The following is a 26881-nucleotide window of genomic DNA, read 5'->3' as shown; positions in this document are numbered from 1 at the left end:
TTATCAAATATTCACATGCATATTTACATGAATCTGTTTCTTCACTTTCTACTGTTTTCCATTGATTTATGATCTATTAAGATAGTCCAAACATTTTAGATTAACATAATTTGAAGTATGTTCTTATTTTTAATTTTTCAAAATATTCTTTGCAATATTCATAGATTTTTCTCTTCAGATAACTTTAAATCAAGCATATAAAATTCTATTAAGAAAATCCTTGGGGGATTTCGATGGTAGTTGAATAAGACTAACTTGAAAAATGTTTATACGTTATAAAATTGAACAAAAATTATGTATACTTTAGATTATATATTAGTTTTTACGTAAATCTTTATATGGTTTTTCATAAAGATCTTATATGTTTCTTCATAAGTTTTTCCTAGGCATCTTATAGTTTTATTTTGTTTTTACTATTAGAAAATAGATTTTTACCACATTTTCATATTGACTGTTATTGATGTAAGGAAAGTTACTGGTTTATCTTAAATACAACAAACACTAAAATTTTGTAATGGTTTTAATTGGTTTCTAGGTTATTCTAGATAATAAAGAGACTCATTGTTTTTTCCCCAATTTTTTTTTTTTTTTTAAGGCTTGGTACATTGGCTGCACCTAAGAACTAAGTTAAGAACTAGATGTGCAAGTGGACTGTCCTGTTCTGTCCTCAAAGGTAATGGTAATGCTTTTGATGTCTGTTCATTATTACCCTTTATATGTTTTGTATAAACATACTCCATCAAATTATAAATATAAATTTCTATCAACTGTTGAGTGGGTTAACAAAATGCAGTATATCCATACAATGGAATTGTATTTGTCCATAAAAAGGAATGAAGTCCTGATACGTGGTACAACTTGGATAAACCCTGGAAGGATTATGCTAAGTGAAAGAAGCCAGTCGCCAATGACCATGTACTTTGGGATTCCATTTTTATGAAATGTTCAGTGTAGGCAAATAAATAAGGAGCGTTGCCTAGGGCTGGGAGGGGTAGGGGAAGAGGAGTAATGGTTAGTGGGTACGGGGTTTTCTTCGGGCTGATGAAAATGTTCTGAAACTAGATTATGGTGATAGTTGCCCAACTCTGCGAATATAGTAGAATCCAGTATATTTTACATTGTAAGTGGGTGAATGTTTTTGGTACGTGGGTTTTATCTCTAAAAAGCTCTTTTTTGAAAAGAGGAAAGTGAAAGTGTACAGATGCATGGTGAGGTACATAGCTGAGCAGTTAAAGCAAAGAAGGCATCTTCTAGATGAGAAGAGCAGAGTATGTTCTGCAGAGTGATTAGGAGCTGGTCTGCTGAGGTGGAGGAAGGATGGGAACGGAGTTGCAGGCAGAGGAAACAATAGGTACAAAACCAGAGATACATGGCATGTCTAGTGAATGGTGAGCCGGGTGTATGGAGACACGATATATGGGGTGGTGAGAAGTGAAACTGGAGGGATAGGAAAGGACTAGATCATGAAGGGCTAACACCATGCTTAGGAATTAGGACTTCGGCCAGAAAGCCCTGATGAGGTGTTAATTTAAAGGTGGAACGGGACTTCCCTGGTGGCGCAGTGGTTAAGAATCCGCCTGCCAATGCAGGGAACACGGGTTCAAACCTTGGTCCGGGAAGATCCCACAGTCCACGGAGCAATTAAGCCCCTGCGCCACAACTACTGAGCCCGCGTGCCACAAATACTGAAGCCCGTGCCCCTAGAGCCCGTGCTCTGCAATAAGAGAAGCCACCACAGTGCGAAGCCCACGCACCGCAACGAAGAGTAGCCCCCGCTTGCTGCAACTAGAGAAAGCCCGCGCGCAGCAACGAAGACCAAATGCAGCCAAAAAAAGAAGTAAATTAAACAAATAAATTTTAAAAAATAAAGGTGGAAAATAACATGGTTAGATTTTTGTGATGTAGCATAATCACTTTTGTAGTAGGACTGAAACTGGTATGGACAGGAACAAGGAGGCAGGTCAGAAGGCTGTGTGGTGGTCCAGGAGGGGCTTGAATAAGGGCAGAGCCCAAAAGTCTTCAAATGGACAAGAGCTTCCATAGACACTCAGACCTCACTGTAGGCCATGTTAACACCAATTCTTGACACCTGCAGTTCAACCAAATTGGAAAACTCCTTGTTACATTCAAATACAAAGAACATTGTTTTGGAGATTCAAGATCTAAAGATTCTACTTCCATATCTGAGGTTCACTGTCCCCAAATTAAGGACATAGAGGTAGTTATCATCCACCACACAAGACACCCAAGTTAGATGTGTCATCTGAGATAAACTCACTTCCACCAAGAGACTGACCAGGATAATTACAAACTCATTCCGTCACACATACCTAAGCTACAAATGGAAAGTGATCAACGAGCTTTTCTGACTCTCAACTGTTTAGTCAAATATTTCAGGTTCTACTGAGTTTTGTCACTGTCAAGTGTGGATTTTTATACTCTAATTTTAAAAATATAAAGTGTTATTCTGAAAATGTTCATTCTGAAGCTAGCCAGACACCAATTATAACCTGTATTGACTGTGGCATTGAGCCTAATGAGCCCGTTCTCAAGGATACAGAGGGGAGAAAAGGATGACATGCCCAGGGGCCTCGAGAGCCAGATGGACGATTTGATTCTCATTAACTGACTATCTGTGGTGTTTCAAAATAGCTGTTGCACTCATAAGGGGACAAAGGTCTGTTGGCGATTGACCCGTCATCATTTTAGTGAAACTACAAGTGGAGAAAAGTGTTATGCCAGCTGAATTAATGCAGCATCTTCCCCTAATTTGTACTTTATCCAATCAATCATTAATGTGTGTGAGTTAATAAACACCATGATCCTCCCTTTACAGATTATGTAGTAATAAGTAATTTGTAGAAAATTAGTGATAGGACAAAGACTTCATAATTTTCCATGATAGTGAACTCACTACCATTTTCCTTGGACAGGTCAGTTGCTGGCAACATTTGTTACACTCCTCTCTATTCCCTATACCTTGATTTGTTTCTTAGAGTTACTCAAAACTAAATGAAACATTCTTCAAATATTGGGACACAGTTGATGTGTTTTCTCCATTCTTCTCTTCCTTAGGCTACACAAACCCAGGGAGATCTGTCATGTTCTTTGCGACATGATTCACAGATCCCTGCCATCTGCCTTTGGGCACATCGTTGTTTGCCAATACCCTTCATAAAATGTACTTCTGAGAACTTCTGAACGTAATGCAGTAGACAAAATAAAATAAAAATGAGCAATCTCAATTGTAGTATATTTTTCAGCTCAGCTCGAAGCATCTCTCTTATAGTCATTCCCCAGTTGGTTAAAACGGTGACCACCCATGTGCTCAATGTCAGGTTAGCAGTGAGTTCTTACTAATTTGCTCAGTTGGTGCCTTAACTTGAAAGCCTGACTCTTTCTGTTTCCCGGGACAGCCGGCATCCTGAGTCATGGCCCCAATCCTCATTTGAGTATAGTGCTATTTCTCAAGTAACTGTCTTCAAGCAGAGGTCTGGCCATTCTCGGAAAACATTAACAAACTCATAAAGGCCCTCGCAATTAGATTTCTTACGTGTTGAGTGTAGTCTGACCCATGAGTTCTCATAATTATCTAAATATTACGGAACAAGGTGTCATTGAAGCATTTATATCACAATGTAAGGTGACCTGAGGACACGCATGACTGTAGGGACTTTGGTTATAAGAATGAGAAAAAAATCAGAGATACCATATAAAAAGGGAATTAATAACTCTTACGGAGAGCAAAGACTCAAAGAAAATTTCACCGACTCCACATTTCCCTAGGTGGTGCCTCTTAGGTTCCTTCGTGTCCTTGACAATGTCTATCCCAGTACAATAGGTAGATTGGATGGAGTTGATGGAGAGAATCAAATTTATTGATATGACAAGGTAAATGCTCAATCAATATTTGCTGAATTTAAATTTAATGACCAGATCAACCACTTACAGCTACATTTATAAATCTTCTTTAGAGTAAGTTCACATAAACCGCGAGGATATGGAAGGAGTACTGATTGAAAACATGGGCCTTGAATGTGAGGGTCTTGGCTTTATAAACTAATCTGACTATTGTGCATATATATTACTCTACTTCTCTAAGCCTTATATTATCTTTCTGTAAAATGTGGCTAATAAACCTCCCTTATTTAAGTTGCTATGGGGATTAAATGAGTGAAATAATTTAGCAAGAGAGCCAAAAGCTTGGCAATAGAAAATGTTCAATAAATCATAGTTAATATTATGTGTGATAAATGTGCAAATAGCCAATCTGTTTGGCCATGTGTATTTTGCCTGAAATTCTTAAAAAAAAAAACAAAACCCTCTTACTGTATTCATCAAAAGATGTTTTTCTAATAGATTTTCATTGGAAATTTCCTATGCTTACTGTAAGAAGATAATAAAAATGATAATAATACTAGTAGGAACTAGTTATATAATACACAGCTAGATACCATTCTAAGGATTTCACATTTGTTACTCTGGGTTACACAGGAGAGGGAATTCATTAGTTATGTCACTTGACTGCTTTAATAAAGGCATAATCCAGGAAGAAACAAATAAATAATATGCAACTTTTGGAAATGTTTCTGCTTATGTAGTACATTTTAATGTCTATTTAGAAATGTATTAATTATGTATTTACTAATTTATATAGTCATCTATTTTTCTAAAATAAATAGTACTTTATTTAGTAACTACTACGCAGCTTAGTTTAACTGGTACATCTAAATTTTGTCTCTTTAACAATAATCTGAATCTGATTAATGATATTGGAAAGCTAATGTGTTCACCATGTGATCTTCCATGAGTATAAAAAATACTTAACATTCTAAAACACAACTGAATTCAACAGAGGCAGAAACAATTCTTGAGAAAAATAAAGTATTCGCCTATGTGATACCAAACATGGAGAAAGGAAATGGGATTCTTCAGAGATTCCTAGAGTGATAGAGGACAAGTTTGAGAACGGATGAAGTGGGCTGATCCTTTATTGCATTTCCAGGGGACATATCAGAATTTTAAATGCGGTTGTCATGCTGAGCCTCAATGATCAACCTGTTCCAAAACAGATTGACCTCACTAGCGGGCAGACCAGTCATTTCATTTCCAGGAGAGGAAAATAAAGATATGTACTTGGAGATTACTCCCTGTTCTGATATAATTCACTTTATGTCTCTCGTCGAGACAAGGTTAGAGCTTTAAAGTGTTTAAAAGTACTCCCTGTCGCGAAGTGAGAGAGTGGCATGGACATATATACACTACCAAATGCAACATAGATAGCTAGTGGGAAGCAGCCGCATAGCACAGGGAGATCAGCTTGGTGCTTTGTGACCACCTAGAGGGGTGGGATAGGGAGGGTGGGAGGGAGAGGCAAGAGGGAGGTGATATGGGGATATATGTATATGTATAGCTGATTCACTTTGTTATACAGCAGAAACTGCCACACCATTGTAAAGCAATTATACTCCAATGAAGATGTTAAAAACAAAATGTTGAATGGAAAAAAAAAAAATACTCCCTATCTAGATAAATTCAAGAACTGTTCTGTCCTGACAAAACTCTTGTCTGTTACCAAGTCCTCATGCCCAATCCTTTGACTCTAGGTTGGCGAATGAATTAAAGAAGACAGATGAATGTGTCCAATATACCTGCCCAATAGTCCATATTTATGGGTTCTAGGCTTGAAAAACTGACAAGTTCCTGAGGCGGCTTGGTCTGGTTCTTAGTCACATTTATAGTCTAGATGCTTTCCTGTATGTCTTGATAAACTGGTTTCAGTATCATTTCTTCTTATTCAGAATTTCATTAACTCTAATAACCCTGGATGAGTACGGATGACGTTCTCCTTCTCTTTGCCAGCCCACCCTCTGGGATCAAGCTAAGAGGAGGGTACAGTGGATATACAGTGCGCATTCTCTCAGAAATGCCTCCAATCTCTGCCCTGTCCTACAGACCAAAGCTTGAGGACCTGCTGCTCACAGACCCAATAAAGACCAATGTCATCAAACAAGTGAGTTTAAAATCAGTTGTGGAGTGGTGTAATTAAGCTATGCACAGGTAGACTATTGCTAGCAAAATTTACTTGTCCCACAGGACAAACTTATTAGTATTTATTATTACTAACACCTTAAATTTTTCTACTCTTACCAGTGAGCTCAAAATGCTTTATGTGTTTTGAAATGCTAAATCCTTGCAGCATCTAAATGCAAAAGAATTCTAAGTTCCTATAAGACTTCCAGGCACCAGTTACTGATCTATTTAATATTTTTGGAACAGATGTCAGTTGAGGGCCTATTAGGCCCCAACCTTGTGCTGCAGTATAGGAAACAGTGATGACCGAGTCAGTTCCTATACTTGAGGAGTGTCTCATGGTTTGTAAGAGGGAATAAACCGTGAAGTCACTATAGGACAAGGAGATATTTGCAATGATATAGTCATAGGGAATTTTGGGGAGCTCTGAGGGAGAAACCTAGCCCAGTCTGAGGGATGATTCAGGGCTAGTCAGGCCAAGAGGGGAAAAGCGTTCCTCACAGAACAGACTACCCTAGCGAAGGCACAGGGGCATAAAACTGCATGGTGCTTGGGGGGGATGCCAAGGAGATCTGCGTTACTCTCTGCACATTGCATGTGATGGCTGTGGAAAATCAGCTAATTTGATGGGAATTCTCTGGTGGTCCAGTGGTAAAGACTCAGCGCTTTCACTGCAGTGGCCCAGGTTCCATCCCTGGTCGGGGAACTAAGATCTCGAAAGTCCCACTACCCAGCCAAAGAAAGAAAGAAAGAAAATAAGCTAATTTGAGAAGTAGTAAAGATAAGAGTTTGGGGTTAGTGATTTGTTTAGGATGAGGCAATGAGAAAGGAGGAATTGAGGTTTCCACAACTTGCCTGGCGGTGGTGATGGCTAAAAGAATATAGAAGAAACAGGCTCAGGAGGAAAAGGCTCTGTGTTCACGATACAGGTGGTACACATTTGAGGCAATTGTATCCATGATGCTATGTTCAGGGGAAAATTCTATACAGGATTAGGAGACACCCACAGGGAGGGAGCAGCTGAAACCATCCATGGGTGAGTGAATGCGTGGAGAGGTGGAAGGGCTCTGGAGGGATCACCGACACTTAGGGGTTAAGAGAATGCTTGTGTGTCTGCTTCAGGAAAGTCACACTTTGACTTCCCTCAATATAAGGACTTGTGAGAGACAGAAGAACGCCCCCCTCCCAAGATGTCCACACCCTAATCCCCAGGACCTGTGAATATGGTCGGTTACATGGCAAAGAGGAATTAAAGTGGCAAGTGGAGTTAAGGTTGCTGATCTGCTGACTTTAAAATTGAGAAATTATCCTGGGTGGGCCCAGCATAACCACAGGGGTTCTTAAAAATAAAGAGGGAGGTAGAAGAGCCAGTGTCTGAGAGAAGCCATGTGAGAAAGACTTGGCTTGCTGGCCTTGAATGTGGAGCAAGGGATTTGGGTGATGCCTCTAGAAGCTGGAAGAGGCAAGGAAAGGGCTTCTCTCTAGAGCTTCCAGAAGGAGTGCAGTCCTGCTGACACCTTGACTTGAGCTCAGTGAGACCCGTTCCAGAATTCTGCCCTCAAGGTCTGTAAGATAATAATTAATTCATTTATTTTTGCTGTGTTGCGTCTTCGTTTCTGTGCGAGGGCTTTCTCTAGTTGTGGCAAGCGGGGGCCACTCTTCATCGCGGTGCGCAGGCTTCTCACTATCGCGGCCTCTCTTGTTGCGGAGCACAGGCTCCAGACGCGCAGGCTCAGTAGTTGTGGCTCACGGGCCCAGTTGCTCCGCGGCATGTGGGATCTTCCCAGAGCAGGGCTCGAACCCGTATCCCCTGCATTGGCAGGCAGACGCTCAACCACAGCGCCACCAGGGAAACCCCTGTAAGATAATAAATCTCCATTGTTTTGAGCCATAAAATCTGTGGTAACCGTGCCGGCAGCAGTAGAAAACTAACACTGGGCTGTATCTCGATTTCTTCTGGTATATTTCAGTATCTACTAGCATGTTTGTGATATAAAAGCTCAAAAATCAATTAATGAATTAATATGGAAAAGGAGGCCCTAAAGAGGCGTATGATTTGTCCTAAACTTGAGGTTGGGCCAGTCAAGGAACATAGGATCATTTATTTTCTCGCTCCCACATTTCAAGTTTTTTTGAACAAATGGTCAACACTTAAAAAAATTGAACAAAGGTGATGCTATACCAAAAGTCTAGAGAATACAGTCCCATTTTAATTTACAAATTGTCAGGTATATGGAATCTATCTGGAATCTCTTAGCTTTTATTTCCAATACCAAGTATTGGCAAATTGCTCGTTTCATGTGATTTGTATTTTATGACGTCTTGCTTCCCAGTTAGATTTTAAGCCCTTATAGGACAGGAATCTTGTCTTATACCAGTGTATGTCCAGATGCCTGCAAAATGACCAGTGACATTTTCTTAAAGCGTATCTGCCATGAGTCAGAGAAGAGTTTCTTTGCCTTTAAGGTTGGAGCCGTGAGATGGTTCATGCTGGCCCGTGAGAGCCGACGGTTAAATTTTCAAGAATTTTGCGAACCGGCTGGTATTGGGTCAGTAGCTTGAAATTGACCATGATGGGAATAGTTACACCACAAAACTGGCAAAAAACTACAAATCAGCCTGTCATCCCAAGAGCCTTTTGCTAACCATTTGCCCACACCCACTGGTTCGGAGACCCCCTGAGAGCATAAGAGATTGAAGTCAAATCAGTTCTACTTTATGTAAACACAGTTGGAACAAATATCTGTTTATAATACTGAAGCAAATTAAAATCTCTTATTTCTATGAAAATTTATTTCAAATATTTCCACTTATTTTCTCCTTTAAAAGAATGCATCCTTAATGAAATAATTCTTCCAAAGCAACTTGGGTTTTCTTTAAGACAGTTCCATTAGAAGCAGTAACAGGACTCATAAATTAAACCACAATGATGGTTTGGTTATAGCAAGGGTCAGGGGAGTTCGATAGAGCAGTTTTCTGTTCTAGATGGATGTCCAGGTGTATATCCCCCTGCAGCTCCAAGGAGACGCCTTTCCTTTAACAGCCATTTGTCATCCTTGTTTGTTACGCTCTCTCCTAATTCTCATCCTAACTCTTTGTCCGAGAGGATGGCCAAATCCTCATTTCATTTCTTTTCTTAATCAATATAAAGCAAAGGCCTAAAATTCAGCTCAAGAAGTATTGAGACTGTGTATCTGGAGGCTTTAGTGGTAAGTCCTACTGTTAATATACTGTATGACTCTGATGGAATTAACTGATCTGTAATAGAATGTTGCCTTCTCCAAAAGTAGGAAGTAAATAAATTATTTCCTAAACATTTTTGGGCTCATACTCTGTTCCTCATGGTATGAAGCAAAGTAAAAACAAAACTAAAATGCTCAAAAATATACATATATATTCCTACTAAGGTAAATGAAGCAAATAAAATAAAAACGATGACACAAGCTGGAACGTGACAAGAGTTATAGAAATGTATTGTAGAAAGAATGCAGACTTTGAAGCTAGGCAGAGCTAGGTTTGAATCCCAGCACCAATCACGTAGGAGTGCTTCATCTTTGGCAAGTTACCTGTTTCCTCAAAGGTTTGTGATAAGAATAAAGATAGCACATTTAGAGTACCTGGTACTTAGTAAGTACTAAATAAATGAGAATTTTTGATATTACTATGATTCTGGTCAAGATGTATCTAAGCCTGAAAATAGAAATGGGTTTAGAATTTCTATCCAGGTGGGGCTGGAAGGGAGGATAACAAATTCTAGACCTGTTTAGTGCCTAAACAGCTGTTTAACCTTGGACAAAATTAATTAATGTTTTTAGGTCTCTCTTTACTCAACAGTAAAATGGTTGTAATGGAAACGGAAGTGATGTGTTAGATATTCTCAAAAGCCCCCTTTGTTGCTATATAGTATAGTTAGACTTACGTGTAGCCTAATATGGAAACTGGATAGATAATGCTGGCCCAGGGACTTCCCTGGTGGTGCAGTGGTTAAGACTCTGTGTGCTTCCAACGCTGGGGGCCCCGGTTCAATCCCTGGTCAGGGAACTAGATCCCGCATGCCGCAACTAAAGATCCCTCATGCTGTAACTAAGACCTGGTGCAGTCAAATAATAGGATAAATAAAAATAAATAAATACTTAAAGAACGCTGGCCCAGACGCCAGAGGACCCATGGTGGACGGTGCGTAAGTGCTACATCTTCCTGCACATACTTCTGTAGTTGACACGCTCTCACGCTTCCCTCAGCATCTGTGGGACCCAGACGAGGCTTTTGCTTTGGCTTATTCCTGGGCCACTGACCTGATAGTTGGGCTGTGTTTGCTCCCTGAAAGCTGGAGTGCTGTTGTCTTTGAAACCAGTCGGTACAGTTTCAAAACTTTTCTACTGGGCTGGTACCGCCTGCCAAGATGGAGAATAGGAGTAGATGTATCATCCTGCCTGAAACAATAAAAATAAAATGGACAAGATATACGAGACAACAGTGTTCAAGGTACTGACCACCAGGCACTGAAGGAGAGTGATCCCTACCATGGGAAATGAGTGCGGTGAGCACTAACGAAGCCCAGGTTATGAACGTGAGAGAGCTCACAGGCTCTGACACAGGAGAGGGGAGTCAGGTGGAGCCTGACAGGTTCTCTGGGTTGAGGAGACGGAGCTGAAAATGTGGGGAGAAAAAGGCAGCAAGAGCTGACAGGACTGAGTACAGAAGAGGAGGGGGCAGTAGAGGGACAGAGAACTCCAGACAGCTCCCTAAGTATTCAACAGAGCACTGATCAACACTCATGCAAGAGGAAAAACCCTGAGGCTGGGGAAAAAACAGCTGAAAGGATTACAGGCACTAGTAAGTACCCAGCATCTCCTATAGGCATTGGAATAGTGCCTGCCCAGGAATCACACTGGAAAGGCTCATAAATCACAGGCTGTTGGCTAAAGCACTCACAGGGCTCTGATTCTGGAGCAGGGAATAATAAGCCCTACACTAAATATTACTCTAGTTTGCCTAACACACTTGTAGACGGTGACTGCTGTTCTCCAGGGAAACACCACAGGAAAAACTGTCGCATCTCTCATCCCAGCCGCTCCCCTGCAGGAAATGCTGTGGGAGCCTAGACTTCCACCTGCCAGGCTGTAATGAAGCTCTCTCTCCACCAGACCGGGCCAGAGAAACAGAAGACATAAAGACGAACCAGATGGACATTGTGTTCCTAAAAATTAAAACGAAAATGAAAATCTCAAATGGGTGAGTTTGAGGGCAAAATGGAGAGGGATGAAGAGAGAATCAATGAACTGGAGATAAAATAATAAAAATTACCATATATGAACAACAGAAAGAAAATAGATTAAAAAAAAAAAAAAAGGACCCGAGCCTCTGGATATGTGGGACTATAACCAAAGATGTTAACCTTTCTGTCATCAGAGTCTCAGAATGAGAGAAAAAAAGTGGGGCTTAAAGCGTATTTGAAGAAATAATGGCTAAAAATGTCCCAAATTTGGCCAAAAAAACCCATAGAGACTGAAGTAAATTAGTAAACCCTAAAAATATAACTTCCCCAATTCCCATGCCAAGAAACATCAGAGTAAAAATTCTGAAAACTAAAGACAAAACAACAACAAAAAAACACAAAAGCAAGATGTGTCATATATAAGGGAAATCAATTTGAATGATGGAATTCTCAGTGAAACCATGGAGCCCAGAGGTAGTAGACTAATATTTTTCAGTGTCAAAAGAACTGTCAACCCAGGATGCTATATCCAGCAAATATCCTTCAAAAATTAAGGGAATTTAAGATATTTTCAGAGGAATTTGTTGCTAGTAGACCCACACTAAGAGAATGGTAGAAGGAATTTCTCTAAAACAGAAATTAAATGATAAAAGAAGGAATTTTGAGTCATCAAGAAGGAAGAAAATTTGGAAGAAGTAAAAATAAGAAGAGACTTTTCTTGTCTTGAGTTTTCTAAATTGTGTTTGACAGTTTTAGCAGCAATTATAACACCGTCTAATGTAGCTCTCAATATATATACAAGAAATATTTAAGACAATTCTATTATAAATGGGGAAGGGACATAAATAGAGACAAGGTTTCTATGCTTTATTCAAATGGGTAAAACATCAACACCAAAAAGCTTTGATAAGTTATGAATATATATAATGTATACCTAGGGAAACCACTAAAAAATCCATTCGAAGAGATGTACTCAGAAGTACTATAGATAAAATGGAATGCTAGAAAAAGTGTTCACGTAACTCAGGAAAAAATGGAAATAAAACAGAGAAAGTATAAACACAGAGAAGAAACAGAAAACGAAAAGCCAAGCATCAGGCTTAACCCTTAACATTTCAATAATTACATGACATAAAAATGGTCTAGATGAACCAATTAAAAGAGAGATATTGTCAGAGTGGATAAGAAGAACATGACCCAACTAAATGCTGTTTATAAGAAAGTCACTTTGAATAGAATTCTATAAATGAGCTGAAAGTAAAAAGATGGAAAAAAGCTTACCATGCAAACACTAATTAAAAAAGAAATCATAATAGCTACATTAATATCACATCACATTTATAGACATCAGAGCAAAGAAAATTACCAGGGACAGAGAGGGACACAGTATAGTGATAAAAGTGCCAACCCACCAGAGAAACATTGCAATCCCAAAGATATATGCAGCCCAACAACAGAACTGCGAGATATGTGAAGCACAAACTGAAAAAACTAAAAGGAGAAATAGACAAAGCCACTATTACAGAGACCTGAACACCCCCCTCTCAGCAACTAAAAGAATAATCAGACATAAAATCAGCAAGAGTATAGAACTCAACAACACCATCCAAACACAGAAGGTAGTCAGCATTTACAGAACAGCAGAATACACATCCTTTCAAGGACCCACAGAACATAAACTAAGAAATTAAAAACTGCCAACCTAGAATCTGCTGGTACTCAGCAGAAGTATATTTAAGAAGCAAAGGCAAAATAGAGACATTCCAGATCTACAGAACCTGAAAGAAGTCATCACCAGGAAAATTGCACTACAAGAAAGAACTTAATACCAGCAACCCTGCAATACCAGAAGTATTAAAAGATATATTTCAGGTAGAAGGAAAATAATACCGGATGGGAGGATAAACAGTACAGGGAGTGGCAACTACACTGAGTAACAAATATTTTCTCCTATAATTTCAATCTATTTCAAAGATAATTGTTTAAACAAAAGCAATAATGCATCGGGGGGCTTATAAGATACATAACAGTAAAATGTAGGACTAAAGTAGCCCAAAAGCCCAAAAGGAAGAAATAGAAGTACATTCTTGTAGGAGTCTTGTACAATTAAGAGGTATAATATTACTGAAGGGTGACTCTGGTAAAATGTGTACCACCAGCTGGTAAACTACATCTCACAGATCAGTCTGGCTTACAGCCTGTTTTTGCATGGTCTGTAAGCTAGGAATGATTTTACATTTTTTAAAATTACAGAAAAATGAATATGTAACAAAGACCATATGTGGCCCACAAGTCTAATAGAAATGCTAATGCAACCACTAAGATAACAATGTGAAGTTGTAACTAATGAAGCAACAAAGGAGAGACAATGGAATCAAGAAGAATACTCAATGTAAAAGAAGTCTTTTAAAAAAAGAAGAGAAAGGGAACAAACAATAAATTGGGACAAATTGAAAACTAATAGTAAGATGATAGTTTTAAACCTAACCATACCGATAATCACATTGACAGTAAATGGTCTAAACACCCTAATTAAAGGACAAAGATTGTCAGATAAGAAGAGACCCAACTACAATATATATATATATAATATATATAATAATATATAAATTAGAAGTGAAATTTATACATAAAAATACAAAAAGTCAAGATTGGTCTCAACAAGGAGAGGGTTAGAGGGAAAAATACAAAAAGGTTAAAATTATGGAATAAGATATACCATGTTAAAATTATTCAAGAAAAGCTGGGGTAACTGTATTAATATCGGACAACATAGATTTCAAACAAACTTACTAGGAAAAAAGGGGAAACTTACATATTGATAAAAAGGTCACCTGCTTAGGAGGATATGATAACCTTACATATTTATGCAACTAATAATAGAGCTTCAAAATAAGTGAAGCAAAAGCTGACATAACTTTCAGGAGAAATAGGAAAGATCCACAATTATAGTCTGAGATTTTATCACCATTCCCTCAGTAACTGATGAAACAAGTAAGCACAAAAATCAGTAAAAATATAGAAGACTTCAACAATACTTTCAGACAACTGGACCTTACTGGTACTTATACAGCATTCCATCCCATGACCGCAGAATACGCATTCTTTTCAAGTGCACCCGGAACATTTTCCAAGGTAGTTAATTATCTGTGCCATAAAAAAAGTGCCAGTACTCTTAGAAAGATTCAAGTTATACTAAGTGTGTCTCTTTCCAGGATGGGATTAAGTTAGAAATCAGTAACAGAAAGGTTTCTGGAAAATGCCCAAGTACGTGGACAATAAACAGTGCATTTCTAAATAACCTATAGGTCAAGGAAGAAATCAAAAGGGAAATTAAAAACTGTTTTTGAACTGAATGAGAATGAAAACATAAGATATGAGAATCTGTGGGCAGTGCTAAATAGTAAACACTCAGTGGGATGGGTAATGTTAAAGCCTATAATATAAAAGAAAAAAAAAAGATTTCAAATCAGTGACCTTAGATTTTTGCCTTCAGAAACTAGAAAAAAAAGAGCAGATAATATCCGAAGTAAGCAGAATAGAGGAAATAATAAAGAATAGAGTGGGGATTCAAAAGAAAAAAAAAACCCAGAAAAATAATAGAAAAAATCAATGAAATCAAAAGCTAGTTCTTTGAGATCAATAAAATTCATAAACCTTTACCCAGAAATATCAGGAAAAGAGAGAAGGAAGAAATTACCAATATCATCAATAAAAGAGTTAACATCAATACATATTCTACATTTATTAAAATAAGTAATTATCATGAAGAATTGTATGGCCATCATTTGGATAGATGAAATCGACATGCTCTTAAAGAAGACACAAATTTGCAAGCTTACTCGTACAGAGATAACCCGAATAGTCCTACATCTATTAAAGAAACTGAATGTGGTAAAAAAGCCTTTCCACAGGAAACCTCGGGGCCCAGGTGGCTTTACTGATGATTTCTATCAGACATTTAAGGAAGAAATAATAGATTCCATGTATGGGGTTAATAGATACAAACTATAGAATAGATAAGCAACAAGGATTTACTATGTAGCACAGGGAATTATATTCAATATCTTGTAATAACCCATAATGGAATATCCTCTGAAAAAATATCTATAACTGAATCATTTGCTATAACCTGAAATTAACACAATATTGTAAATCACCTATAGTTTTTTAAAAGAGAAAGAATACCAATTTTACATAAACTTTTCCAGACAATTGAAGAGAGGGGAGTACTTACCAGTTCATTTTATGTGGCCAGCACTAGCCTTATACTAAATCCTGACAAAGACATTATAAGAAAACGACAGACCAATATACTTCCTGAATGTAGATGTAAAATTTATAAATGCAATTTTAGTAAGTTGAATTCAGCAATGTATAAAACAGGTTGGGTTAACATTCTAAAGCATCAGCCAACGTAATTCACCATATTAACAAACCTTATGGACCTCTCAATAGATGCAGCAAAAACATTTGAGAGAACCCAGCAGCCATCATGATACAAATTCTCAACCAACTAGGAGGAGAAGGGAACTGCCTCAACCTGATAAAAAAAAATCTACAAAAAAAAAAAAATTTACATCTCTGCACCTCACAACATACTTAATGGTGAATGATAGAGTGCTATTTCCCTATGATCAGGAATAAAACAAAGATACTGAAGGGAGGGGAGGGAGCAGGAGAGAATTGAAAGGGAGGGAGGAAGAAACAAAGAAAAGAGAAAGAAAGGAGAGAAGGAAGGAAGAAGGAAGGCAGGCAAACACCCACACTGGAGAGGAAGAAGTAAAATTATCTTTATTTGAAGATGGCATGGCTGTGTACACAGAAAACGTGATGAAATCTGCAAAAAAGCTCCTAGAACTAATAAGTAGGTTTAGTAAAGTCGAAGGATCCAAGGGCGATATGCCCAAATATACTGTGTTTATATGTACTAAGAATGAACATTTGGACATTGAAAGAAAAAAAAAACCCACAATATCATGAAATATGAAATGCTTAGTGATAAATCTGACAGAATATGTGTAAGATCTGTACGCTTAAAAAACACGGTGTTGCTGAGAGAAACTAAAGAAGACCTAAATAAGTGGAGATGCATGCCACGTTCACGTACCTGAAGAGTCAGTACTTGTAAGATGTTAGTACTCTCCAAATTGATTTGGAGGTTCAATGCAATCCCAATTAAATACCAGCAGATGTTTTGTAGAAAATAAGCTGAATCTAAAATTGGTATGGAGGTGGAAAGACCTAGAATAGACAAAATAATTTTGGAAAAAGAACAAATTTGGAACATCAACACTATCTAAATGGATCATAAGCTACAGTAATCATGACCATGAGGTATTGGCATCAAGGTGGACAAATAGATCAATGGAATAGAGCAGGGAGCCCAGAAATAGATCTACACATATGCTGACAACTGATTTTTGACAAAAGTGGTAATGCTGCCAGATGGAGAAATGATAATGTTTTCAACAAAGACATTCTCAAGAAAAACAAAAAACCCCGAAATCATACCTCACACCACTTACAAAAATTAACACAAAATGAACCATAAATCTAAATGTAAACTTTTTAAATCCTTGCAATAATCCTGTGAAGACGGTCCTTCCATTATCCCCGTGTTACCATGAATAAGCTTCCTCAAGGTCACAAATCCTAATGTGAAGACTTAGCTACAAAGCCTGGCTCTACACAGCCAGCAGGACCGCACTGCTCAGGCTTTCAAGATCCCGAGACTGTGACATCACACCTCACTTCCTGGATCACCTCCCTCTTGCTAAGTGTCTCCTTCCCCTTGTCTCTCTAGAATGCTGTGTTTCATGCTGCTTTGCCTTGTAATGTAGTTTCTTTTTTGTAGGAATAAGGCCTTTTTTATCAATACTGAATCTGAAAAATGTGAAACCACCTTCTGCTTCTAAAAGCTAGGAAACAGTTCTTAAACTGTGATCGAAGCATTTCCATATGCCCATAGTTTGATACACAGTAGGAATCTGTGGGCCCTGATGGACAGCTGGGAGGGGCCCACACCATCACAAGTTCTAGCAAGTGCAGCCTAGCATCTATTTTGTCAAGCCTTGTCAAGGAACAAGGAATTCCATAAGGATGGGATACCAAGAAAATGGAGGACTACTTTTCTCAGAGTTCAGAATTTGTTATGTTTCCCCAGGCTCTATAGCTGGATAATAAATACAGACAGAATCAGAACGCTGATATCTTATAGGAAAAAAAAAATTAAAAGAAAAAACCTGTTTGAGTCATATTTGAAACAAAACATAAGTGAATAATCTCTTAGCATCCTTCCGGCAATAAGCAAAGGAACGCAGCCCCCAAGATGTGCATCAGTGTGAGTTGCTATGATCACACATGGTCTCCCATTTCCTGCAAGAGCAGTTTAATGGCTCTGTTGTTTTACCACTGCTGTTTTTCACATTAACTAGAAATCTGGTCTTTAGACATTGAACAAGTTGAAGCCACCTAATTTCTTCTAGGTTAGTAGAAATTCATGCTTTGGTGAGTCAAGGTTAGCAGAAGAAATGCTTTATGCAAATTGGACATGTGAAAACTTGGATACATTCTTTTTCATTTTAAGGACTCATTGGAAACATTTCCTAACCCAATGTTCTTATAATAATATTTTTAAAGAATGAATTACATCTTTGATGAAAAGGACAGTGAATATTTTTCTAACTACTTGCTTAAATTACTTACTAATATTAGACTTTATGAATTTAAATTGTACTTCCTGGTTCTTTATTTCAAAAATAATTATTTTGTTAACAAGCATGTTAGCTTCCTGGAGTCATTTAAAATAAATACTATTAAATATGAGTGTACAGAGGCATGCAGAGGAAATTACTATACAAAATACAGAGTATTTAATGATTATAAAAACGAATTTCTTATAAATGAAGGTGATTTGTGGGCAAAGTGAAAGAAAAATCATTAAAATACATTTAAAAAATCTACCCTGGGAATTCTGAATCAGATGCAGAAGCTCTCACTAACAAATATTAATGCCTATGTACAAACATAAGGAAACTGCAAAATCACTGTATCATTTGAATATGCTTTGGGGTATAATCAATACCCCAAGTGATAATCAATTTGAAAAGGACTGGTTCTTCCGTAAATATAAGTGAAGGTGAAAGGCATCACTTCGTTTTGTAGTTTCAGAAATTCCATTCACTGTCAACAAAGTTAATGAGTTCACACAGAGTATCCTGGACTCATTCATTCTGCTTTATTAACTCTCATTAGAAAGTGACATGGTGAATATGTCAGTTGCCTAATAAAACTCCTGAGGCTTGCTAGGCACCCTAATATTTTTATAGTAACTAAATGCATGGTTATGAGTAAACTTTCTTCTTTCATAAAGACCTAGAATATTAAAGACGTAAATGGACTTTTACATCTTCTTTACACATTGTGAAGTTCCAACTTTAGAGTTTTGTGAAAGAATAAATTACTTTTTTAACTACTTTAAGTTTATTGCATTTTAGAAGGTTGCAAAACCTATTTGCCTGGCCAGGGAGGGGCTATTGCAATTTGCAGATCCGTTTCCAAGTCTTAGTAGCAATTAAGAGTTTTGTTTTTCATGTGCATGCCGAGATGGGGAAAGACAATGATAAAACTCTTGGATTTGCAGTAGAGCAGAGTCTTTGAACAGGGAAGCACACACATAAATGTATATATATACACATACACCTTTGCTAACCTGCCAGAACATCCCGTGCTCTGCTGGCCATGCGTTACCTCTGTATTCATTGATGCTAGACAAAAACGGACAAGACTAAGAACACATCTCAAAGAGGTAAAGATCTGTCAGTCATTTTTCTTCTTGCTTGTTAGACTTCCCTTGCTTGTGGTATAAGCCATACAGTTTATTCTAGGGGTGGAAGGATGGTTAAATGTTAGAAAAGCTTGGTTCTTCAACACATTTATAGATTAAAGTTGGAAAACATTTCAATGGATCCAGAAGAAGTATTCGACAACATTCATAATCTATTCATGATTTAAAAATCTCGAAGCAAGAAGGAAATATAAGGAAATTAATTTCCTTAATCCGATAAAAGTTATCTACCAGTAAACATCAGTCCCAGTGGTGACAAATTAGAAATACTCCCTTTAAAATTAGGAGCAGGACGACTATGAACTATCATCTCTTACACGGTGCATTGTACTTGAGGTGTTAGCCTGTGCGGTTTTGACTTAGGGATGAACAAACCTAACAATGGAATGGAAATGGGAGCCTAACCCAGGACCTATGCATGTGTGGAAGCTGCGTTTTAATCGAGGGCCTTGTGGATGTTCTACTAAATGGCTCCAGGACAATTGGTTATTCCATATAGAAAATATTAAATAGAATTTCTACCTTATGATGTTCACTAAAGTCAAATTCAGATGGATTAAGGACAAACATAAAAGGTAAAATTGTAAAGCTATTCACTGGAGGAAAGGGAAGGCTTTCCTAATCAAGAAACAGAGAAAGTGATAAATTTCACTGAAAAATCACAAATAAACAAGTTGAAATAAAGCCGAAATTAAAAAAAACAATGCATACAAAAAAGAATTTCACAGAAGTGGAAACTCAAATTGAAAGTAAACCAGTAAGAAGATACCCATTCTCATTATCATCAGAGAAATTCAAAATGAAATCACAAGCATCTTACATCCAATAGACTGACAAAAATGAAGGCATCTTGTAATACCAAATATTGGTCAGGAAGTAGAGAAACAGGCACACTGTAAACAAGGATATAAATCAATACAGCCACTTTGGAAAATGGTTTGCCTTGTCAAGCAAAGTTGTCTCATCAATTATACTCCTAGAGATGTTCAGGGTGGCACCGACGGTAGTGGGGGGAAGTGGAGAGAGAGAAACACACCGACTTTCTATCACATAATAGAAGAACATGTTTAGAGAATAGAATATTATACATTGGTGAAGTTAAAGAGTAGCTTTTTCACAATACAACCTGGATGAACTTTAGGAACACGTTATTCAGAGAAAGGTAATTAAGGAAGGAGCACACACAGTGACATCATTTTAGAGCTTTCAAACGTAACAAAATGAATCAGTATATTTTTGGAATATATTATATGCATGTATATATGTATATATAAACACACGAATGTGACAAAATGGTTTTAAAAAGGCAAAGAGACAATAATAAAAAAAAAAAAGTAAGGTGGTGGTTATTTCTGGAGTGGGTAGACAGGAGAAGACAGCCTGATGCAGTGGCACGTGATCCTCAGGGGAACACAGAAAGCAGTTTTCCAAGCCTCTCCACGAACCACTGAAAACATCTGGCACGCAGAATGGGAGAAAATATTTGCAAATAATATACTTGATAAGGGATTAATATAAAAAATATAAAGAACTCCTCCAACTCAACAACAAAACACAAACAACCCGACTGAGAAATAGACAAAGGACTATACTTGAATTTAAAAAAAATAGGCAATGTCCAAACCCGCCCCCCACACACACACAAATACTCAAGAGACTTTAATAGACACTTCTCCAAAGAAGACATACAAATGGCCAGTAGGCACGCGAAAAGATGTTTAACACCACTCATCATCTGGGGAATGCAAATCAAAACCGCAATGAGATACCCACTCACACCCGTTAGGATGGCTACTATCAAAAAAATAGAAATTAACAAGTGTTGTCAAGGGTGTGGACCAACTGGGACACTTGTGCCCTGCTGGTGAGTGTGTAAATGGTGCAGCTGCTACAGAGAACAGTACAACCATTCCTCAGAAACTTAAACCCAGTGTTAACATATGATCTAGAAGTTTCACTTCCAGGTATATACCCAAAAGAACTGAAAGCAGGAACTCAAACAGATATTTGTATACCAACATTTATAGCAGCATTATTCACAAGCGCCAGAAAGTGGAAACAACACAAATATCCACTGACAGGTGGATGAATAAACAAAGTGTGGCCTATACATACAATAGAATATTACACAGCCTTCAAAAGAAATGAAATTCTGACACGTGACACAACATGGATGAATCCTGAAGGTATTATGCTAAAGTGAAATAAGCCAGCTCCCCAAAGAACAGATATTGTGTGATTCCACTTACATGAGGCACACAGAGTAGTCGAAATCATAGAGACAGAAGATAGAATGGTGGTTGTCAGGGGCTGGGAGAAAGGAATCCGGGTGGGGTTATTGCTTAATGCGTGTAGAGTTTCAGTTCGGGAAGATGAAAACGTTCTGAAGGTTGATGGTGGTGACGGTTGCACAACAATGTGAATGTCCTTAATTCTACTGAACTGTGTACCTAAGGGTTGTTAAAATGGTAAATTTTATATTATGTGTATTTTACTCTAAGAAAAAATCTTTCGTAGATACAAGTTCCCCCGTGATTTTAATTCACAGCAGTTTCGAGAACTACTGTTGGAATAAATTGTCTTTACAGTTTAGAATAAATAAATTTGGCATTTTATGTCATCTGCAGCTACATGGATGGACCTAGAGACTGTCATACTAAGCGAAGTAAGTCAGCAAGGGAAAGACAAATACCATATGATATCACTTATATGCGGAATCTAAACTGTGACACAAATGAACTTATCTACGAAACAGAAACAGCCTCACAGACACAGAGAACAGACTGGCCGTTGCCAAGGTGGGCAGGAGGGGGGGCAGGGATGAACTGGAAGTTTGGGATTGACAGATGCAAACTAGTATATATAGAATGGATAAACAACGAGGTCGTATTTTATAGCACAGGGAACTATATTCAATATCTTGTGATAAACCATAATGGAAAAGAATATGAAAAAGAACATATATGTATGTATAACTGAATCACTTTGCTATACAGCAGAAATTAAAACAACATTGTAAATCAACTGTACTTCAATAAAAATAAATACATAAAAATAAATTTCATGTTTTTAGTCTCCTAAAAAGTAGACTTTTATCAGAAAATTTATCTTCAAAAGTCTTTTGTTAGCTAAAAACAAAACAAATTTGTATTATTAGATGGGCTCAGAGACCCTTAGGAAGACATACACGTACTAACAGAGGCAAGACCAAAAGGTCTTCAGGACCACACACACAGACACACACAAACACACTCTGAGTGCTTCTGGACTAACTGCAGGGCATACATAAGTGATCCTCCCTTGTCAATATGGAAACTGATTGTTTCAAATTAGCCAAACGGCTTCTGCAAGGGGCACTGAGCTGAATTCCCAAACATGAGCTTTAGTATCGTAGTCTTAATTATCTTGAAAATGACGTTAGACCCTTCATCATGACTCAGTGTTTTTATGAAAACCTCCTCTTAAACCCTGAAATTCATGTTTCATATGACAGTGAAGATGTGGGTCATGACTTTTATGTTTTCTGCTTCTATGGGAGAAACTAACCCAGCTTGATGTCCTGCACGTGACTTAGCAGAACATGAACCAGATTGGGAGCAAATAGACATGGGTTCTCCTTCTGAGTCTGCCATCAGCCTCTGGGTAAACTGGGCCTGTCACTGAAGCTCCCTTGTCCTTAGTTTTCTCATCTGTCCAAAAAGACGGTGATGCTAGTGGAGTGTTTCCCAAACTCCAATTGTCTGAGTCCCCATCACGATGCTTCATGATTTTTGCCAGAGATACATTCTACCTCCAGTATTATTTACTTAAAAAGTATTATTTACTTAAAAACTTTCTTTATATTGATCCACTCTGCTTTAGTCTATTTTTAATAAAATTTTAATGGTTTCTATAAATATATAATCAGTATAATATCTTATAAATAGATAGGAACTGCAAAATAAATATTTTCAAGCAGGCAGTGTCAATAAATTCTAGTCAGATTCTCTTGTCTGACAAAAGCTCTGAGCAGAAAACTTTATTTCTCTTTATGAAAAAGAGAAATTACAAATTTCAGAGCTATGTTAAGGACAGGCTAGCACAAGTACAATTTTTCTTTTATCTTATGAGGAAGATTAAAAGAGAATTGCAAAGGGAATTATTTTCTTTTCTCCCTATGGGAGTCAAGTAAGTTTAAAATAGTAGTTCGGGCTTCCCTGGTGGCGCAGTGGTTGGGAGTCAGCCTGCGGATGCAGGGGACGTGGGTTCGTGCCCCGGTCCGGGAGGATCCCACATGCCGCGGAGCGGCTGGGCCCGTGAGCCATGGCCGCTGAGCCTGCGCGTCCGGAGCCTGTGCTCCGCAATGGGAGAGGCCACAACAGTGAGAGGTCTGCATACCGCAAAAAAAAAAAAAAAAAAAAAAAAAAAAATAGTTCATCTTTCATGCTTTGGGGAACACTGTACTGGATGGTGATTAAGGGTTTGTCCAACTCTGATGTTCTATCATCACTCTGTGACTCAGGGTCAGGAGAAAGAAATAAAAGAGAATGAAATATCCTCCCAGGACAGGAAGGATCTGCCCTCACCCCATCACCATTACCTATTGTTTATGATTCAAGCAGAGGCAACAAGTTTAGTAATTTAGAAGGAGAGAGATTATGTAGCTATGCAAGAGATATGTTAAGTCTCAGGGCAGAAAAAAAGATTCTGAGAAGCAGGAGGCATATGGAGCAGTGGTAAATGGTATATGGAATTAGCCGTCTTCATGGTAGTCTACAGCCGATGCACTGTTCATGAGGCTGGCTGAATTAATACATGTTTTGTGGCTGTCTGAAGTCTCTCTTGTTCAGGAGAAGAGTTACTTTTCCTTTATTTCACACTCTATTGATCTCTCAAAGGTAAGACATCAAAGTCATTTACACAACTAAATGGGCAGCCGTTGCCGTCTTACAATATTCTTCAGAGGTTATAAACGTAATGCACCGGCTATTAATTCTGCCAAATGTCCCCTCACCCATCTCTCAGCCCTGTGTCATGGGACTGGAAAAGTCAAGCTTTCTCAGGCTGGCGGTGTTTCGTGTAAAGCCCCTATTCATGCTGTTCTATACTTACTGCCTTTTGGAAACTGCAGCCTGTTTGTAGATCTGCATGAAATAACAAGCTGATTTCTTTATCAGGCACCATCTTAAGGAAATCTCATTATTTCCCTTATTTAAACCATAAAATGTATATTTGATTTCAACCTGACCTTCCTTCTGTATGAGTAAAGCTAAGGGGATATCTGTCATGGAAAGTAATTCTGCCTTTATTAAGTGACAATAAACATTGCAACTGTTCAGTTCTCTCATCTGAGGCTCTGGTCTGGATATTGCTCTGGAAGAAAAAAATCAATCATGTATCTTAAAAATTCTGTGGGCAGACCTGCTATTTTCCAGGTATAATATCTATGTTGTTTAGCATTTTCTGGAAATCAAAATGCTCCAAAAAGAGATGGATTTTAGAATTATTTGTTTCAACTTAAAATCTGTACTACCAGAGTGATCCTTCTTTCAGACTTGCATGTCAGCCTCACCTTATTGTGACTCTCAATAGTTTGTTTTCTCAAATGCTAAGTAGGATCTGGTTATGTAAAATTTCAAATAAAAAAAGGCACTGAGTGAAAGGGGGTATAAGGAACTGATGGAGAAATAGGAGCTGGAAAAATTCATAAATGGAAGGAAAACAAAAGAGAAATATATTACCCATGGGGGGAAAATCTTAGAGAAAGATACGAGTCTCTCTCTCTCTCTCTCTCTCTCTCTCTCTCTCTCTCTCTCTCTCTATATATATATATATATATATATATATATATAATATATATATATACCTGTTTTCTAAAGGGATTAATGGCTTTTGCTTGAGCCGCTATTTTAACTGATCACCACTCCCCCACACAGCTGGGAGAATGAGTAGTAACAGTGAGAAAGGCTAGGCAGAGAGACCAAGTTATCCATGCATAAGGTCAGTGCTGCTTTGTTTTTTGAACCCAACTCATTCAACTGTTGTAACAATCAAATAGTATAATGTGCATGAAAGTATTTTGTAAACTCTAAATATGGTATGATTTCTTCTTTTGTTATTATTCCCCAAATTATGGAATTTGGTTCATCTACTAAGCATGGAAAGGACTCCTTTGGTTGTTGAGAGGTAGGCAGCTCGAGCCCTGCAGACAGTCTTAGACCTTAGTTTCTACTTAATTAACAGACCTCCTGTTAAATATGACCCAGGCATCTGCCTTAGATTATCTAGTAAATAGAAAACCTCTGACTCTACCCGTAGCATCCAACAGATGAGACGTGAGGATTACCAGGAGACTTAGGAAATCAGGAGCTTAGAAACCACTGGAGTAGGCCGTGAAAAGATCTCTAGGAACACAGAAAACAATATAGGGCTGTTATAGCTTATTTTTACTAACTAGAAAATCAAGAAGCTGGAAACAAGTGAGATGCCTCCTCCTCATAACCTTCTTTAAGTGAATCCAAGACATCTATCCCTCAGTGTTTATATCATCCTGATGATGATATACTTATTCATAAGTGTGTTAAATGACATGACCAGTAAATTTCAAATTATCAGAGTAAATTAAAAATGTCCTTTCTGTTATAGTAACTTTGACTCAATTTTCTTTTGTTTTTTCAGATTTACTAATTTATTTTCAAAAATCAGTCAGCACCCCTCACATATCATTGGTGTAATTTAAAATTTTAATGAGTAATGTGTTTTCCTTGGGCACATGTAAATAGTCTGCATAATTTCCAATTAGACTTGAATTTATAATGTTTATGGATGTTTGCAGAATGTAAACTAATTAGCATAGTCACTCAAGTTTTACCAGATTAGAAATGATACCTTCAAAACTTTTTGAGCTTTCATAAAAGTACTCTTTCCTACCTAAGTAAAAAAATATCCATAGATCTGTAACTTTCTATATTAGATAATGGGATATTAGACAATTGAGATCAATCCTTCCCTGTAAAACCCATTGAAAAATAGGAATAAAATACCTATTTTAAAATTTTCATAGAAACATTGAATATATGATAAAAGATGGACTTACAAAAGAGAGGGGAAAAAAGAAAGTGGAATAAAATAGAATGCAGAGAGATAAAGGTGCACAAAATCTTTAGCCCTGAGGGCATTTCAAATGGGGGTAGGGGTTAGTAGAACATTTACCAGCTTAGAGTAGAGCAGGACAGAAAACAGAGTGGACAGGGTAAGAGAAGACTTTCCCTACAGTAATATAAGATCCCAAAATGTTATTCCCCAGGATAAAGGTGAACCAGAAGTGGACAGACCACAGGAATTACAGCCAAGGTCAAATCTATCATTCTCAAGCCTTCAGCTTGGTTTATAGTGGACCAAATCTCCAGGCAAAAAGCAAATACAAAGCTTCTCTGGAGAAAAAATACCATCATTTTAAAGCCCAAATTGTTTCCATAAATTATATTTCAAATATTCTCTTCAAGATAACAATAATAAGGCACAAGAGGAAAATCCATGAGTGAGAAAGAGCAGAAACAGAAAAGGACGTGATAATCTTGAAGAACTGAGATTACTAGATTCAGACTGCAAAATACCTCTGCTGATTATGTACAAGGAAATAAAACACAAGCTGCCAAGCTATTTGCAGAGAAAAGAAAGTGATAAAGAGGAACACGATAGATTAGAAAAAGAATAAAGTGGAACTGTTAGAAAAATTCAAGGGGAAACTTCAGCTTCTGCTCAAGATGTAGTAACAGAGACTGGATTTACCCTCTTACCTT

General features: G+C 37.7%; 1 long non-coding RNA gene across 2 annotated transcripts in view; it reads left to right on the top strand.

Moving 5' to 3' along the window:
* Positions 1-26601, top strand: part of LOC307175969 — an 84850-nt gene extending 58249 nt beyond the window's left edge. Inside the window, exons 6-8 of one of the 2 annotated variants that reach the window (XR_013824574.1) lie at positions 596-673; positions 5863-6013; positions 26386-26601. This is a non-coding gene — a long non-coding RNA (uncharacterized lncRNA). Of the gene's footprint in view, positions 1-595; positions 674-5862; positions 6014-24958; positions 25552-26385 lie in introns of those variants that run through there. The other variant, XR_013824575.1, reaches the window with a different exon arrangement.
* The last annotated feature ends 280 nt before the right edge of the window (positions 26602-26881 follow it).

Source organism: Stenella coeruleoalba, assembly GCF_951394435.1.
Source record: "Stenella coeruleoalba genome assembly, chromosome: 17".
NCBI classification, from domain to species: domain Eukaryota; kingdom Metazoa; phylum Chordata; class Mammalia; order Artiodactyla; family Delphinidae; genus Stenella; species Stenella coeruleoalba.
This window is presented reverse-complemented; position numbering and strand designations above follow the sequence as displayed.